Source organism: Nannospalax galili, unplaced genomic scaffold (assembly GCF_000622305.1).
Source record: "Nannospalax galili isolate Female #2095 unplaced genomic scaffold, S.galili_v1.0 scaffold575, whole genome shotgun sequence".
Classification (NCBI taxonomy): Eukaryota; Metazoa; Chordata; class Mammalia; order Rodentia; family Spalacidae; genus Nannospalax; species Nannospalax galili.
In genome coordinates, this window is record NW_008335442.1 from 328754 (window position 1) to 343594 (window position 14841).

At 39.9% G+C, this 14841-nt stretch overlaps 1 long non-coding RNA gene across 2 annotated transcripts in view; it reads left to right on the plus strand.

The window, feature by feature from the left end:
- The window catches only part of LOC103731785, a 46923-nt gene extending 34610 nt beyond the window's left edge, over positions 1-12313 (plus strand). Inside the window, exon 6 of one of the 2 annotated variants that reach the window (XR_003849116.1) lies at positions 12105-12313. This is a non-coding gene — a long non-coding RNA (uncharacterized LOC103731785). Of the gene's footprint in view, positions 1-8823; positions 9287-12104 lie in introns of those variants that run through there. The other variant, XR_607173.2, reaches the window with a different exon arrangement.
- Positions 12314-14841: the final 2528 nt, after the last annotated feature.

The following is a 14841-nucleotide window of genomic DNA, read 5'->3' on the forward strand; positions in this document are numbered from 1 at the left end:
ATCTCTGGACCCTCTCGGGCAGTGCCCTGTGTATGAGATAGTGGCACGAAGTATGCCTTCATTGACATGGAACAGAAGTATGAAAAATCATGGTATGCCCTTATACATTTCAGAAACTCAATCACTTTTGCTTTTCTGTTTTGTTTTTACAACCAGGTAGAATTTCTGAAGGGATGTGTGAATGACAAACCAAACAATTATGTTTCCCGTTTAGTTCATGGTTTTACATACTTGAATAACGTATCTGGTGACTATACCCGAAGCCAAAGAGTCCGAGCTACTAAGAAACTGCTTTGTGTAGCACTTTCTTTGTGATCTCTGGGCTAGGTTATAGAAAGGTTCATCACATTTCTCTTACAGGAGAAATAGGATTGAGCATGCCAGTTCATTTCCTTATGTAATGATTTTTACAAAGGAAAGTTTAAATTGGGAGCTTTAGCAAGTGCACTTTGAGTTTAGATTTTCTAGAAGGAAGGCTGGGTGAGTTAAGTTTGCTCTGTTGTTTTGTTCTGTCAGCTCAAGTTTATTGTTCTAACAAATGTTTTCTCCTTAGAGCAACTTGTGTAATTCAGAGTAATGGATGATGGACCAGTCAGTGTTTAAGAGTAATTACGAAGCAGAGAGAGGCTTGGTGGAGCAGGAACCCAGGCTGGAACCATTGAAAATATTCACACCCTCCCTCCATGGACGCACAAATGATTAATTCATTTTGCTGCATTTATTATAATAGCCATAGTGTTTGGTCTCTAAGAGTGTCTTGTGACAGAGGTATATTCTTTTCGCTAAAAGGCTACATATCAGCATCTACATTTGAATAAGAGGCCAATTTGGCATACCATCTGAGAAGAATGTGGCTAATTTCTTTAAGAAAATTTCATGAATGCTTAATATGACAGTTTGTCCCAAACTGTATTTTCAGTGTTTTATATATAAAAAATTTTTAGTTTTCAAAGCAACTTAATTTTCTGTTTCATTTTCAGAAAGGAAAACCAAATATTTGTTGCATTTATAAATAGCAAAATTTGAACTGCAAGTTTTAAAGTCCATTATGCAGAGCAAAAGTGGTACATTTTTTTACTGTGACAGATATGCATAAGGTAAAAATTGCCATCTTAACATTACTATAGTATGCACTCAGTGGGCAACTATTCACCTGGATGTGCCATACATGTCTAGAACTTTGTTATTCTGCCAAACCAAAATTATGTGCTTTGAAGCACCCACCCCCTGCAACCACATCGTACTTTCTGTTTTTATGAGTGTCTACTGTACATTTCTCATTATAAGTGGAATCATGTAATACTGATCTGTTTCTGTCTTATTTCACATGATATCCTCCAGATCCATCCATGTTGTTGAAATGACAAGATTTCTGTCATTTTTTCCAACTGGGTACTATTCCTCTTTGTGTGCGTGTGTGCGTGCGTGCGTGTGTGTGTGTGTGTGTGTGTGTGTGTGTGTGTGAGAGAGAGAGAGAGAGAGAGAGATTTTCTTTATTCGTTTGTGAAGGTGCTATATATTTTTGTTAATTGTTTCCATGGAAATTTTTCTTAGGGAGTAAAGCAGCCAACTCTAGAGAACACAAAAATCAAATCTGAGTCACATATTAGATAAGAAATTGGAATTTTGTTTGTGATAGTATCAGTCTTTCGTACTTGTGAAATACGGAACTTACTCAGTTGAAATTCTAGCCTAAATGGTTTACAGTCACACTGCTCCAACACCCCCTCTCCCTACACAGCCTATCAGCTAGCGCTTCTTAGAATTACGTTTCCCCTGACTGTCTCTTGGGGGGAAGGGATGAAGGCATTTGTTCAAGTATTTACTGGAGACCATGATGAACGGTGGCATTTTCTCCTGAAGTTGTCTGGCCTTCACTAGAATGTGTAGGGGCAATGGGATAGGGAAAGAATCTGCTGTTACAGCCAGGAAAGGATGGATGACCTATGATATCATTCGGGTTAGTACTGGGTTTTCCCATTGGGTGCTGTGGGGTTCTCACAGATGTCTTCTGTATGGAGTCTAGTCCCGGCTCAGAGAGAGTTGAGACTCAAGTGAAACCACAGAGGCAATTTCCTCTGTGGTCTGCCTTTAAGTCTGTGAAGTGTAGTTAGAGAACCCAGAGACAGAGGCTCGATTTCAAAGACTGCACAATGGGGAAGAATCGGAATGACATAGTGTTGCTTTCAGTTTTTCTTCACATTGCTGCTTTCTGTGAGTGAAATGGCAAAGGCAGGCTTGGATAGAAATTGGGGTCTCAGTTCTCCCATGTGCCTCAGTGAGAGAAAGCCCCCTTTCTCCTTCTCTGCCCCTCTTAGGATTGGGGATGAGTATGTGGGAATCCCACTTTTTTTTTTCTTTGTCCGGCAGGTTACTGGGAGCCTGATCTGGGATTGCACGAGGCACTGCCTTCTTCCTCCCTCCTTCCCTCCTGCCCGGGAGTAGAGAGATCTGCCTTGTGTTACTCTTATTTTTCATTCATGTCCAAGGAAAGCAAAGCAGATGCTCTTGAGTCGGTTAAGGGAGGAAAAAAGCTGTAAAGAGTACCCAGAGCTGATTGGCACACCTAATGGGCCCAGCCAAATACTCAGGTTCTTCATAATTGGCTTCTTGGATGCCTTGGTAGTGGAGAATGGGATGTAGTCACACCAAGAACACCATTCTGTGCCAGTGACATCTGATTTGGTCCTGCCTCATGTGAGAGAATTGAAAGGCCTCTTAAACCCTCCCAGCAGATAGGGTAGTCAACCTATTCTCTGGCTTTATTTAGTCAGGTGAGAATCCTACCCGCCTTCCTCCCAAGTAAGGGAGGCACATGGGAACCACAGGCCCCATTGGGTGATGCCAGTGTGTATTCCTGAAGAAAATATTCTTTGATACAGGCTCTCACTGTGTGATCCAGGCTGGCGTCTCAGCAGTCCTGCTTCAGCTTCCGAGGACTGCGATTACAGGCATAAGACAGCTTTTTTCCTCCCTTTCAGAAGAAGTGCTTTAAAGAGATTGTTTTTGTGGCAGGGTTTTGATATATAACCCAGACTGGCCCCAAACTTGATCCTCCTGAGTGCTGGGATTATAAGTGTGTGCCCCCTCTCCTGGTTTAGAGAGATACTTACTAAGCCTTCTTGTGTGTTGTGTGTATGGCTTTTAAAAATGCATTTATACTGCTGTTGTTTTTCCCTAACATTTTAAATCTTAATCTTCAGCAAAGTTGAAAGAATTTTGCAATGAATACAAATATACTTGCTACCTAGATGACTGAAAATGTCTGTCTAGCTGTGGATTGAAAATGCCAATCTAGCTGTTGATTGGCCTTTTTTTTTTTTTTTTCGGCACAGTCTCATATAACCCAGCTTGGCCTCAAACTTGTTATGTAGCTGAGGCTGTCCTTAAACTTCTGATCCTCTTGCTTCTTCTACACTGCACATGCTGGGATTACAGGTACACAGTCACCGAGCCTGGCCCTCTTTTTTCAATTTTCTTGAGACATGGTCTCACTTTGTACCTCACGCTGGCCTCAAACTCACAGTCCCCCCATGTCAGACTGAGATTACAGGTGTGTGCCACCCTGCCTGGCTCCATTTTTATCTAATGATGCATTTTAAAAACTACTTTCCCAGGCTGGGAATGTAACTTTGTGGCAAGAGCCTATTCATAGACTGCTCAAAGAACTGGCTTCATTCCCTACCACCAAAATGAAAATGAAAATGAAAAAATACTTTGCTCTGAATGCTTCACCTTACAAGTTCAGTATTTGTGTTAGAATTTTTCTTTTGGGGTGAAATTGACATACGGTAGAATGCACGAGCAAGTATTCTGTTTGCTGTGCTATATTTAACATTTTGTCAGCTTGTACAAAAGCAAACTTTCCTTTTTCTTGTGGAGGTGTCTGTGTATATATATTTGTGTGTGTGTGTGTGTTTGTGTGTGTGTGTGTGTACATGTTCCTGTTTGAGTGCAGGTGCGTGTGTGCCACTGTACCCATGTGGAGGTCAGAGGACAACCTTGGTGTCCTTGATTTCCATGTGGTTTGAGACAGGGTCTCTTGTGTGCACTTGAAAACCTGGGCTAGCTGTCTGTGAGCTTCTGGAGAGTACTCTCTGCAGGAGTATTGGCATTATAGGCACACGCTACTGTGTCCAGCTTTACATGTTCTGGGGTCTGAAGCTGCTGGCGCTGCCAGCACTCTACCCAGTGAGCCACCTCCCCAGTCCCTCACCTTTCCCCTCTTGTCACAAAATCAAGCTGTTAAATAGTCCCCTCATTATCTTGCCACTCCTGACCCATATTTTGGCTGTGGCCCCAGGAGAAAGTCTAGCAGTTAGTTGAAGAATGGTTTTTAAGATTCAAAGGCAAAGGGCTAGCTTAAAAGGGACTCCTAGATTTTGTCATTTTGTGTGTTTTCTTTTTGTTAAGAGACATAAGGAGAGGGACTAGAGGGATGGCTCTACAGTTAAGAGCAGTCGCTATTCTATCAGAAGGCCAGAGCTTGGGTTCCCAACACCCATATAGTGGCTGGCAACCATCCATAACTCCAGTTCCAGGAGATCCAGCATCCATTTCTGGTCTCCATGGGCATTTGCACAACATGGGTATACTTATATACATGCAGACAGAAACATTCATGCATCAAATAAAAGTAAATTTTAGAAAAAAAATTTAAATGTAAGGAGAAACTGCCTTGTCACAGTATTTCATAATGTGCAGAAACCCTTCCTTAAGTCGATATAGCATTTTCCTAAAGTCCAGTTGATAATTGCATGGTGGCATTTGTCTATGTGAAATTAAAGTAGTCTCTTTGGAATAGCAGATTAGCTTAGTATTATGAATATTAGGAAATCGAGGCCCTGCCAAATGGTGCTTTTTATTTATTGCTGCTTTCACTGGAGACGTATAATTGTGTCATTTGTTTTAACTGTCACTCCTCTGCTGTGCCACACTGTGCGAATGGTGAAAAATAACTTCAGGTGTGCATAGGGAAAAGCTTGCTCTGGGGCTCTTTGACATCCTGCCTAAAGATGAGGTGGGTTAGAGTCTGAGTGGAGCAGACAGGAAATGGTGATGCCAGATTTGGGAAGTCTTCACAGCTGAAAAGCTAAGATGGAACTGACTTGTAGGACTTTATTGATATAATTTGATGTTCAGAAAGAGCCGTATCAGGCTGGAGAGTGGTTCAGTGGTTAAGAATACTTGCTGTTGTTCCAGAGGACCAAGGTTTAATTCCCAGCATCTGCATGGTAGCTAACAACTGTCCATAACTCCAGTTCAGTGGACCCGATGCCCTCTTCTGTCCATACATATAAAAATAATAAATAATATTAAAAAACAGAAAGGTCCACTTCCTCTCCAGGCTTGGGCCTAGGTCACGGCGACATGGCTAAACACACCAAGAAGGTCAGGATCGTGGGTAAATACGGGACCCGCTATGGAGCCGCCCTCCGGAAAATGGTGAAGAAAATTGAAATCAGCCAGCACGCCAAGTATACTTGTTCCTTCTGTGGCATCAGAAGACTGAAGGAACTGAAAGACCAGTAGAAGCACTGCTGTTTGGGACATCCCTGGCCCACAATAAATGGGTTAATTTATGTGAAAAAACAAAACAAAACAGAAAGGTCCATATCTTGGGTCATTTTCCATTCTTCAGTTGTGACTGACAGACATCTAGAATGGACATTTTTTTTCCTCATCAAAAAAAGTGGTACCCATGTACTTAGGTGAAGAAAGTGATCAAACATTTTAATTTTGCAAGCTTTATCAAATATTAGTTGAAACAGTGGCCAAACAAAACATATAAAGTAAACTCTTGAATCTGCAGTTTATTCCCTCAGACCCATGCATCCTGTTTTTATGGAGAAGCAGTGTGACCATGAAGACTTGCACTCCTTTCATTAACGAGAAACAGTTCGTTTAGACCACAGACAAGAGAAGCCCAGAAGCATTTCTTGGGAATTCTTGATTCTTACTCATCCTCTCAAATGCTGCAAAATACTGAAGGGAAAGGAAACCGAGAAAGGGGAGGGGTGGTTGGTAGCTTAAAAACTGGTGACTAACCAGCTTGAGCTGACTAATGCCAGTGAACTCATAATGAGTAACAATTATGAATTTAGAAGGGCTATAAGTAGAAGGAGAGCTATTTCAAAGTTGGTTTTGTACGAAAGGCAGGTGAATTATTGGTCATAAGAAAGGATTCCCTTTGGGACAACTGGGAGTAATTCTTTCCCCCTCCACAAATCTGTCTCCTTTGAAATTCTTAGGAGGGTGGTTCTTTGGTCCACATGCTTTGGGGGGATTTTTTGACAGATGGACTTGCCTGTGCACAAAGAAGACACGAAAGGTGTAACTGATTAAAACGAGGTTGGTGGTATGTCTTATGAGCTTTTAACAGAAAAGGTTTGTTTGAATGTATCTACTTTGGTTACTATTTTCATTTATTTAGTTTAGTTATTTTTAGATAGATAGGGTCTGGACTGACCTAGAATTGGTTTTGTAGACCAGGCTGGCCTCCATCCCTCTGGCTCTGTCTGTTTCCCAAGTGCTGGGACTCAGGGCATGTGCCACCTTGCCCTTTTCTTAACATGATATAAAATATAAGAACTCACCATCTTTTTCACAAATATAGAGACTGTTTTAAGATCAAAGTTCATAACATTTAGAGCAAACATAATGGTAAAAATGAGTAAAGATAGGATAATCTGATGGAAATTTGAGTGATTAGAGTGTTAATGAGAAAACTTTTTAAATCCTTCTAAAAATATTTTTGAATGTTAATCATTTTCCTTGAAATTCTTACTTCCTAATTCTACTTGATTCTAGGTTAGTTAAGGGAATTTACTGTTTTTTTTTCCTCATAGCATGTTTTACTTTTTATTGATAATTGAGTTTTGACTGGTGTCTTGTCTCTATTCCTAAGGAGACCACATTGTTGTAATAGTAGGTACTTCAGTTCATTCAAAGAAATAAGATCATGAACCTACATTAAATATAGATTTATCACCAGGCATGGTGGCACACTCCAACACTTACTTGAGAGGGTGGGGTAAGCTGATCACTGTTTGATGTCATTTGTGATTTTTTTTTCTCAAAAAATGTAACAAACAAAGCTAAACTCAGGAAATGATTGGTTCAATTGTGAGTTTATTTTTTCCATTTTTCCCTCATTGTTTAGGATTTTCGGGGACTTATCACTCTTAAATTATAAATGTGTATGTGTGCTGAGGGATTTTATTGTATAATGAAAAATGCCCATTTTATGTCTCCAGAATAGGCTAGTGAAAAAAATTTCCAGTAGGTGATGGATGTGCATATGTGAAGAGGTGTTTGGTCACTGAAGAAAATAGTGCCATCTAGTGGGGCTCTTTCATTCGTGCACTGCAGTGAGCACTTGGAGATTTAGGTTGTTTTTGAGACAGGGTCTCGCTAAGTAGCCCTTGGAACTCCCCTGTGTAGCCAAAGCTGACATTGAATGTGCAGTGTTCTCCAGCCTCTACCTCTAGAGTGTTCTTCCTCAGAGTGTTTGGGTTTTAAGATTGCTTGTGGAATTGATTTTACATTTGCAGAAGTGTTGTAGAAATAGTGGACGGCTTCCATGTATGTACCCTTGGCCCAACTTACTCAGTTAACCATTGCATAAGCATAAGCACTTATCATGACCAGGAAATTAACATTGGTACCAAAGTACTAACTAACCCCCAGACTATTCAGATTGCACAGGTTTTTCCACTTGGATTCTGTTTCAGAATCCTATCCAGGATCCCACAGTGTTTTTAGTCATGTCTCCTTTAGGCTCCAAATCTGAGACAGTTCTTCCTCAGTTCAAGGAAGTTTTCTAAAAATACGTCTCTAGGGATTGTGGCTGTTGTAAAATTCATTTGAAACTACCCAAGACTTAAATGCAGAGGTAGTTATGAGCCAAGAATTTGGATTTAAAAATATTTATCCTGTTCGTACCTTATTTTTTTGTGTGTTTGTGTGAATGTATATCATGTGCATGTGGGTACCCATGGAGACCAGAAGAAGGCATTGGATCACCTGGAGCTTGAGTTAAAAGTGGTAATGAGCCACCCAGTGTGGGTGTGGAAAACCAAAATCTGTTCCTCTGGAAGAAGAAGGACTCTTAAATACTAAGCTGTCTCTCCAGCTCCACTTACCTTTTTGTATATTTGCAGTGTTACAAATTTTACTTGTCTTGGAAAGTTAAAGGACAAGCACTCATTTTTGACAATTTTATCGTATTACTTAAAAGGAAATTGAGTCTTGGGGATTTTACGTTTTGGCTTTTGGTCAGTTGTCTCCTATACATCAACAGGTTACAAAAACGACAAGTCACAAAGCAGTTGAAAAGTGAGCTTCATGTCCCAATATTTTTTATATTCTGACAGTCATTAAAATTTGAAAACAAAAGAGAAATCATCTAAAATAGCACAGCCTAGTGCCTCAAATATTTTCTCTTTAATGTGAGGCAAAACAATTTTTGATTCAGGGTTTTTTGTTGTTATTTTTTGGTCTTTTTGAACCAGGCTTCCCTGTAGCCCCAGCTGACCTTGAACTCACAGACATCCGCCTGCCTCTGCCTCCCGAGTGCTGAAATTAAAGGTGTGCGCCATCATGCCCGGCCCAAATATTTTCTGTAAAAGTTAGTCAGCACTAGGGTATGTGTTTTAGGTACTCAAATTTGCATTATTTAAGCGTCATACATATTTTTGTGGGTAAGAGTTCTGAATTTGTTGTTGCAGCCTGTACTGAAATAAATATTTCTATTGCAAGTTTTATTAAAAGTTCGAAGTGACTTTTGCTCCGTAAACAACTTCCCATTTTTGTTGCTCCTAGGAAACAGGCTGTTTATGGGCGATTCGAAAGATGCTCAGTCTGAAGGTTATTTTAACTGGTCTAGAGCTTCATTCTTCATAATATTACCTTTTCCACTAAGTCTCTACTGAATGTAATGACCACAGCAAACTCTCTTGTACCTGAAAGCATGGAAAGACTTGGAATTTCCTGAAGATATAATGCTGTCCTTTATCACTGTTCCTTACCCACTTTTCCCAAATGGCCTTCACTAGATGTAGTGGTGCTACATGAGATGAAACTGCCTCCTGGAAAAGGCCTGGGTCCGCAGAGACAACTTTGGAAAACTCGCCATCCATTGATGTTGACTTGAGGGAAGAATGGATGTACTCTGGTTACTCATGAAGCAGCCAAGCTGCAGAGGCAGTGTCTTTGGCAGTTCTCATGCCTGCTTTCCCGGAATGTTTTTCTTGACTGGGAAGATACAAATAAATGTGTTACTTTTTCAGGCCTCCTCTCTCTCTTTTTTTCCTTAGTCCATTTTAATTTGTCTTTACCTGTGTGCATAAGGACAGAAAATATTAGCAGAGAATAAGTGAGGAACATGGATGAGAAGAATGTTTTATAAGGAGGCTGTCGAATGAATGAGCAGGAAATGCTACTGATAGATCCAGTTGGAGTGCCGAAACTAAAGAACTAATGTATGAGCTTACTAGAAACTGAAAACAAACACAGTTAAATTTCCTTTAAGGTGACTTAGGGAACTAAAGAAATTAGTCTGGTTTCTCTCTAGGTTCAGTTACTTTCCTTGTTGCTATGACAAAATACTTGGACAAATGCAACCTAAATAAGAAAGGGTTTGTCTGGGTGTGGTGGTACACACCTTTAATCCCAGCACTCCATGGAGGGGGGGGCAAAGGCAGGTGGATCTCTAAGATCAAGGCCAGCCTGGTCTACATAGCAAGTTCCAGGCCAGTTGGGATACTCTCTCCAAAAGAGCCCCCCCCCCAAAGGGAAGGGTTTATCTTGGCTCCCAGTATGAGAGTATATAGCCTATCATGGAAAGTGTGGTGCTAAGAGCAGGGCTATGCAGCAGTTGCATCCACAGTCAGGCAGCAGAGATGAAGGCTGATTAGCTGGCTTCTTCCTCCTTTCTGTTTAGTCCAGAACCACAGCTCATGAGATGGTGGGTCTACATTCAGGGTGGGTCTTCCTTCAGTTATACCTCTGGAAGTGCTAAGTAAAGTCCAGTCAAATTGTGAATGAAGATTAACTACTACCACTACTGGTAGGAGTCCCACACCCCTCCTACCTCTCCCACTCCTGCCTCTTTCATTTCTTTGCCACCCAAGCAGCCCAGTTAGGTTATAGTTTCTTGCTACTTGGTGTCATCTTTGTTGATAAAATAAGCTGCTCCTTTGTATTTGTATTAGCTGGCAGGTAAGGTTCTTGGAAGTTCACTGAAGGCTGGAGGTCATTCTGAAGCTTTAGGGAGGTTGTAACCTGAAGACCAAGGTCTCACTATAGGATTTTGCACATACAGTACACTTTTGGTGTTGCTCCCCACAGCAGGGCTGATCCTGCAGTGTCTCTGATCACACAAGAAACATACAAAGTAAACTTATAAAAACTACTGATTGTAAGTATGGCTCCTGGAACATAGGAAGTAAGCTTTTTTCAGGTCTATGTACGAAAGGCAGCTTTCCAGATCAATCCGATCACACAGTGTACCTGATCGTATTACATCTTGTAAACTGAGCTATAAGGGTAATGTGAACTCTGAAGGAAAAGAGAAATAAAGAATCTGCCTGTTGAGCTCTATGCTGAAGGAACTTCCTATGTTTCTTGTAGGCTGGATTCTTAGGAGATAATTTTTATGGTAATGTCTAGCAGGGCTGTGATTATTTTTTATGAACCTCCATTTTATTTTCACAACTTGAATTTACCATTAATCATTTCAATAGTAGTTTGGCTCCCTTTATATATTTCTCCTCTTAACAGTAAGTGGAAAAATTTTATTAGTTCTTGTGATTGTCTATAATTAAAAATAGCTTAATGGTTTTCTAGAACAACCTTTTTGAAATGGCGTAAGTTAGATATTTTGTACACAATATTGAGGGCCTAAGACATGAATTTGATTGAGAAAAGGAGTTTGTTTCCCATCTAGAAATTTAAGAGGTGAGGTTAGGTGTGTTCTTTAAATATGGACCAAGAGCATTGGAAGTGATTACAGAACAAAGCTGCTTTAAGGAGTTAACTTTCCTGTTTTATGTAGTTTTTGGTCCTTTGTGTACTCTTAGAGATCAGGTCGCTTCATCTCTGTTCTCTTGTTCTCGGCAGTTTTAATATTTAATTACTAATATTAATAATCCTATGGTTATGTTGAGTTCCTAAAACATGTAATATTAAGGTACCAAGCTTAAGACCTATGGGAAGCTGGGCATGGTGCGGCATGCCTTTAGTCCCAGAACTCAGGAGGCAGAGGCAGTTGGATCTTTGTGAGTTCTAGGACAGCCTGCTCTACATAATGAGTTCCAGGCCAGCCAGACCTACAACAGTGAGACCCTGCCTCAACAAATAAAAAAAAATTAAAAAAACACCTATCGGAAGAATTTCTATAATGTTTATTTAAATAAATCCTAATGTTTTCTCTAAACTCCAAATCTATTTTTCTTGTAGACTCTCAGTGCCCTATACTGTAAAAATACACTGGTCTTGGCTCTTAGTTTTTCACTACCTTTTCTCCATTATTATTTGAGAATGTTTAGTTTATTAGTTGATGCTTGATTTGGTAGCTTGGTTGTAATTTGCATTTACCATAAACATTACGAATTGCCCATCAATACGAAATCAGTCTCAGACTTGCACTTGCTGTGGGTTGAAGAAGACCCTGGGTTCGTTTCCTATCATCCATAGTATGAACCATCCCCTCAATGATACTCCTTAGGTGATTATAACAACCATATAGTTAACAAGAGAGTTCCCAGCCTGGAACCTGACTTACTCTGTTCTATCTTATGCCATTCTTTGGATAATACGGGAAGTTTGGTGCATTTGGGAAATGGAGTTAATGAGAATTCAGTTGAGAGTTGGGTGTTGTAATGAACTGTCCTGTTTTGGGTGAACAGAGCATCTAGAAAAATTTTCTTTTAAGCCTGCATTAACACAAGTCATTTTTAAACCTGTTCCTTTCCAGGAGCTACATTTTTGAAGATAACTGTATTTGGTGATTAAAAATACATGCCTAGAGGATTTCTGTTTTTAAAAGACAATTGTATTTCAGTGCTAGCTAGATCTATCCCTGTCTACTTCTTTATAAACAGATGGAGAAACTGAGACCTTAAAGGTTGCTCATCCTTGAAGTTAAGGAAGGAATTAAGTATGACGTGGATGCCAGAGGTCAAGATGAGGCTTCTACTTGATTTACATCTTCTGAAAGAGCCAGTGTTTCTGCTCAGCTTTGCGAGTACCAGCCTTTCGATTTATATCACTCCAGAGGATCTCTTGAGTTTGAGGCCAGCCAAAGCCACATAGTGAGACCCTGTCTCAAAAAAAAAAATCAAAATAAATGTTGAGGTGGATACTTCTTTTCTTCTTTGCGTATCAGTAAGAATTCATTTTTTATTCAAAGCATCTAATTTTGTTTTTAAGGGACAGGAGTTACCAAGTTGCCCAGACTGGCCCAAACTCCCTAGTTGCCCAAGAAAATGGAACTTGTGCTTGGACAAAGCAGGCATTTTAGTTTGGAAGAATTTTTGTGTTATAATGAGATTGCATATATATTAAAGATACATTTTTGGATGTCTCACTAAATAAATGTCAGGACCCTATTTTGGAAACTGGGGATATAATAGTGAGCATCTATGAAAGTTTGTGTCATTTTTACCAAATTCTAAGATAAAAACTAGGAGCTTTTATGTGTATGCATTTCAACATGGCTTTTTCACTAGTAAGGCATTGAAGCAGAGCCAAAGATTAATTATTATCATTTTCCCATTTTTCCCCCCACAGAATTCTGAAGTAGCAGAGTACTTCGTTTGCTTAGCCAACTTCTGAAAGTCTGGGGGAGAATGCCAACCTAAACAATTTCATTATTAATAATTTCCGGGGGGTGGGGCTGGAGAGGTAGCTCAGTGGATGAGAGCACTGACTGCTCTTGTGGAAGACCTGGGTTTGATTCCCAACACCCACATGGCAGCTACAAACTGTCCTAAACTCCAGTTCCAGGGGAAGCCCTCTTCTGATCTCTGCTGGCATTGCACAACATGGTGCAGACAATACACTCATACACATAAAATAAAAATAATAAATAAAATTAAAAAAAGAAACCAGATGTCTTAGATCTGGAGAGATGGCTAAGTGGTTAAGAACACTGGTTGTTCTTGCAGAAGACCTAGGTTCGAATCCCAGCACCCACATGGCAGCTACAAACTGTCCTAAACTCCAGTTCCAGGGGAAGCCCTCTTCTGATCTCTGCTGGCATTGCACAACATGGTGCAGACAATACACTCATACACATAAAATAAAAATAATAAATAAAATTAAAAAAAAATTCCAAGGAAGGAGATTCCATTAAGCCATGGACGGTGTTGGCTGCTACTTTAGACCCCTTACTGCCCATTGTGATGATGGTAATTATTTCTGCCCCACTGGAGTTGACTGGAGTAAATGTGATTTTTAAAGCTGAATGCATGGAAAACATTTATTTTTTGTTGCTTTTTTGCTAGGGATGGAACTAAGGGCCTTGCACATGCCAGGCAAGTGCTCTACCACTGAATAAAAATCCCAGCTCTTCCTGTCATCCCAGTTTTTAAACCTTCAGTTCTATGCTATAAATAAAAATGAACTCTGTTGGAGATTAAGAAAGGATAAGCAAAGAACCTAGGTGAGTGGTCACACACATGTTTGGTGTAAATCTTACCTACTGTGGTGATAGCACTCAACCATTTCTTTTTCTTTACCAAACTGAGAGGTCATTTTTACCCCAGTTTGCAGTGTGTTTTAGAAGATTCCAGGAATATTTCTGTAAGTAGTTATCCTTATAGGTTCTTTTCTTATAGGTTCTGCTTCTTTTTCTTCTAGAAAGCTTTATTCTTTATAGAGAATTGTATACCAAATTTTGTTTATCTGGTAATTGTTGTGGTTAACAAAACTGTTTTTTGTGTGTGAGACTGACTTTGAACTCCTGATCTCCATCTTGAAAGTGCTACACTTGAAAGGCATGAACCACTACACCTGACATTAGATGGCTTGTAGTAGAATTGTCAGTTTGTAAACTGCAGACTGGAGTCTTGTTTTCCTAAACCCTTTTATGTGATAATTCTTTAATGGTAGCCACTTGCTTAAGCTTCAGACTGTATGATGTGTTTATTCCTTGAAAGTGAATGTTAGAGATAGTCAAAATGTTTTGCACTGTGAGAATGCCAGTTGTTGAAGAAACCTCCTAGAGGAATAACTTGTCAAACATTAATGGAAATTTCCCATTAGAAATGTTATTTATATCAGGTTCTGAGAAGTCTTATCTCTGCATGTTTCATCCTGTCCTGTCTTTGCTATTATAGTGTTGAAATGGATAATTTTAGATTGATTCATTGTTTGCTCTGCAGAGCTACCTGGTTCACTGAGCGGAGAGCCCCTGCTGTCTGGACTGTTATGCTGTTGGTTGGGCTCCCTTGTAGACCTTCTTCGCTTCAGGGTTTTCTCCTCAGCAGTAACTGGGATATGCTTGGCCTTGGACTTGGTTCAACAAGGTGCTTACAAGCCTAAAAGAATTATTATTTCTTTGCCCACTTTTTTGGTCTAGCTCCTTTTTCTGCCAGTTCAAGGTTCTCAGATTTTGCTTTAGATATGGGACAGAAGTAGGTTATAGACTTTTAGCCAGCATGGTGCTTTACATAACCACTAAAAGAACCTTTGTGTTCCTGATTTTCCAAAGTGATTTTTCCTTTGGGAGCACTTTGCCTGTGTGTGTGGTGGTAAGCTGAGTCTTTGGGGATTTATTCTGAGAATGTGAGGTATTTTTTTGCACCCTACACTTCTTCATTGTAACTAACATTCATT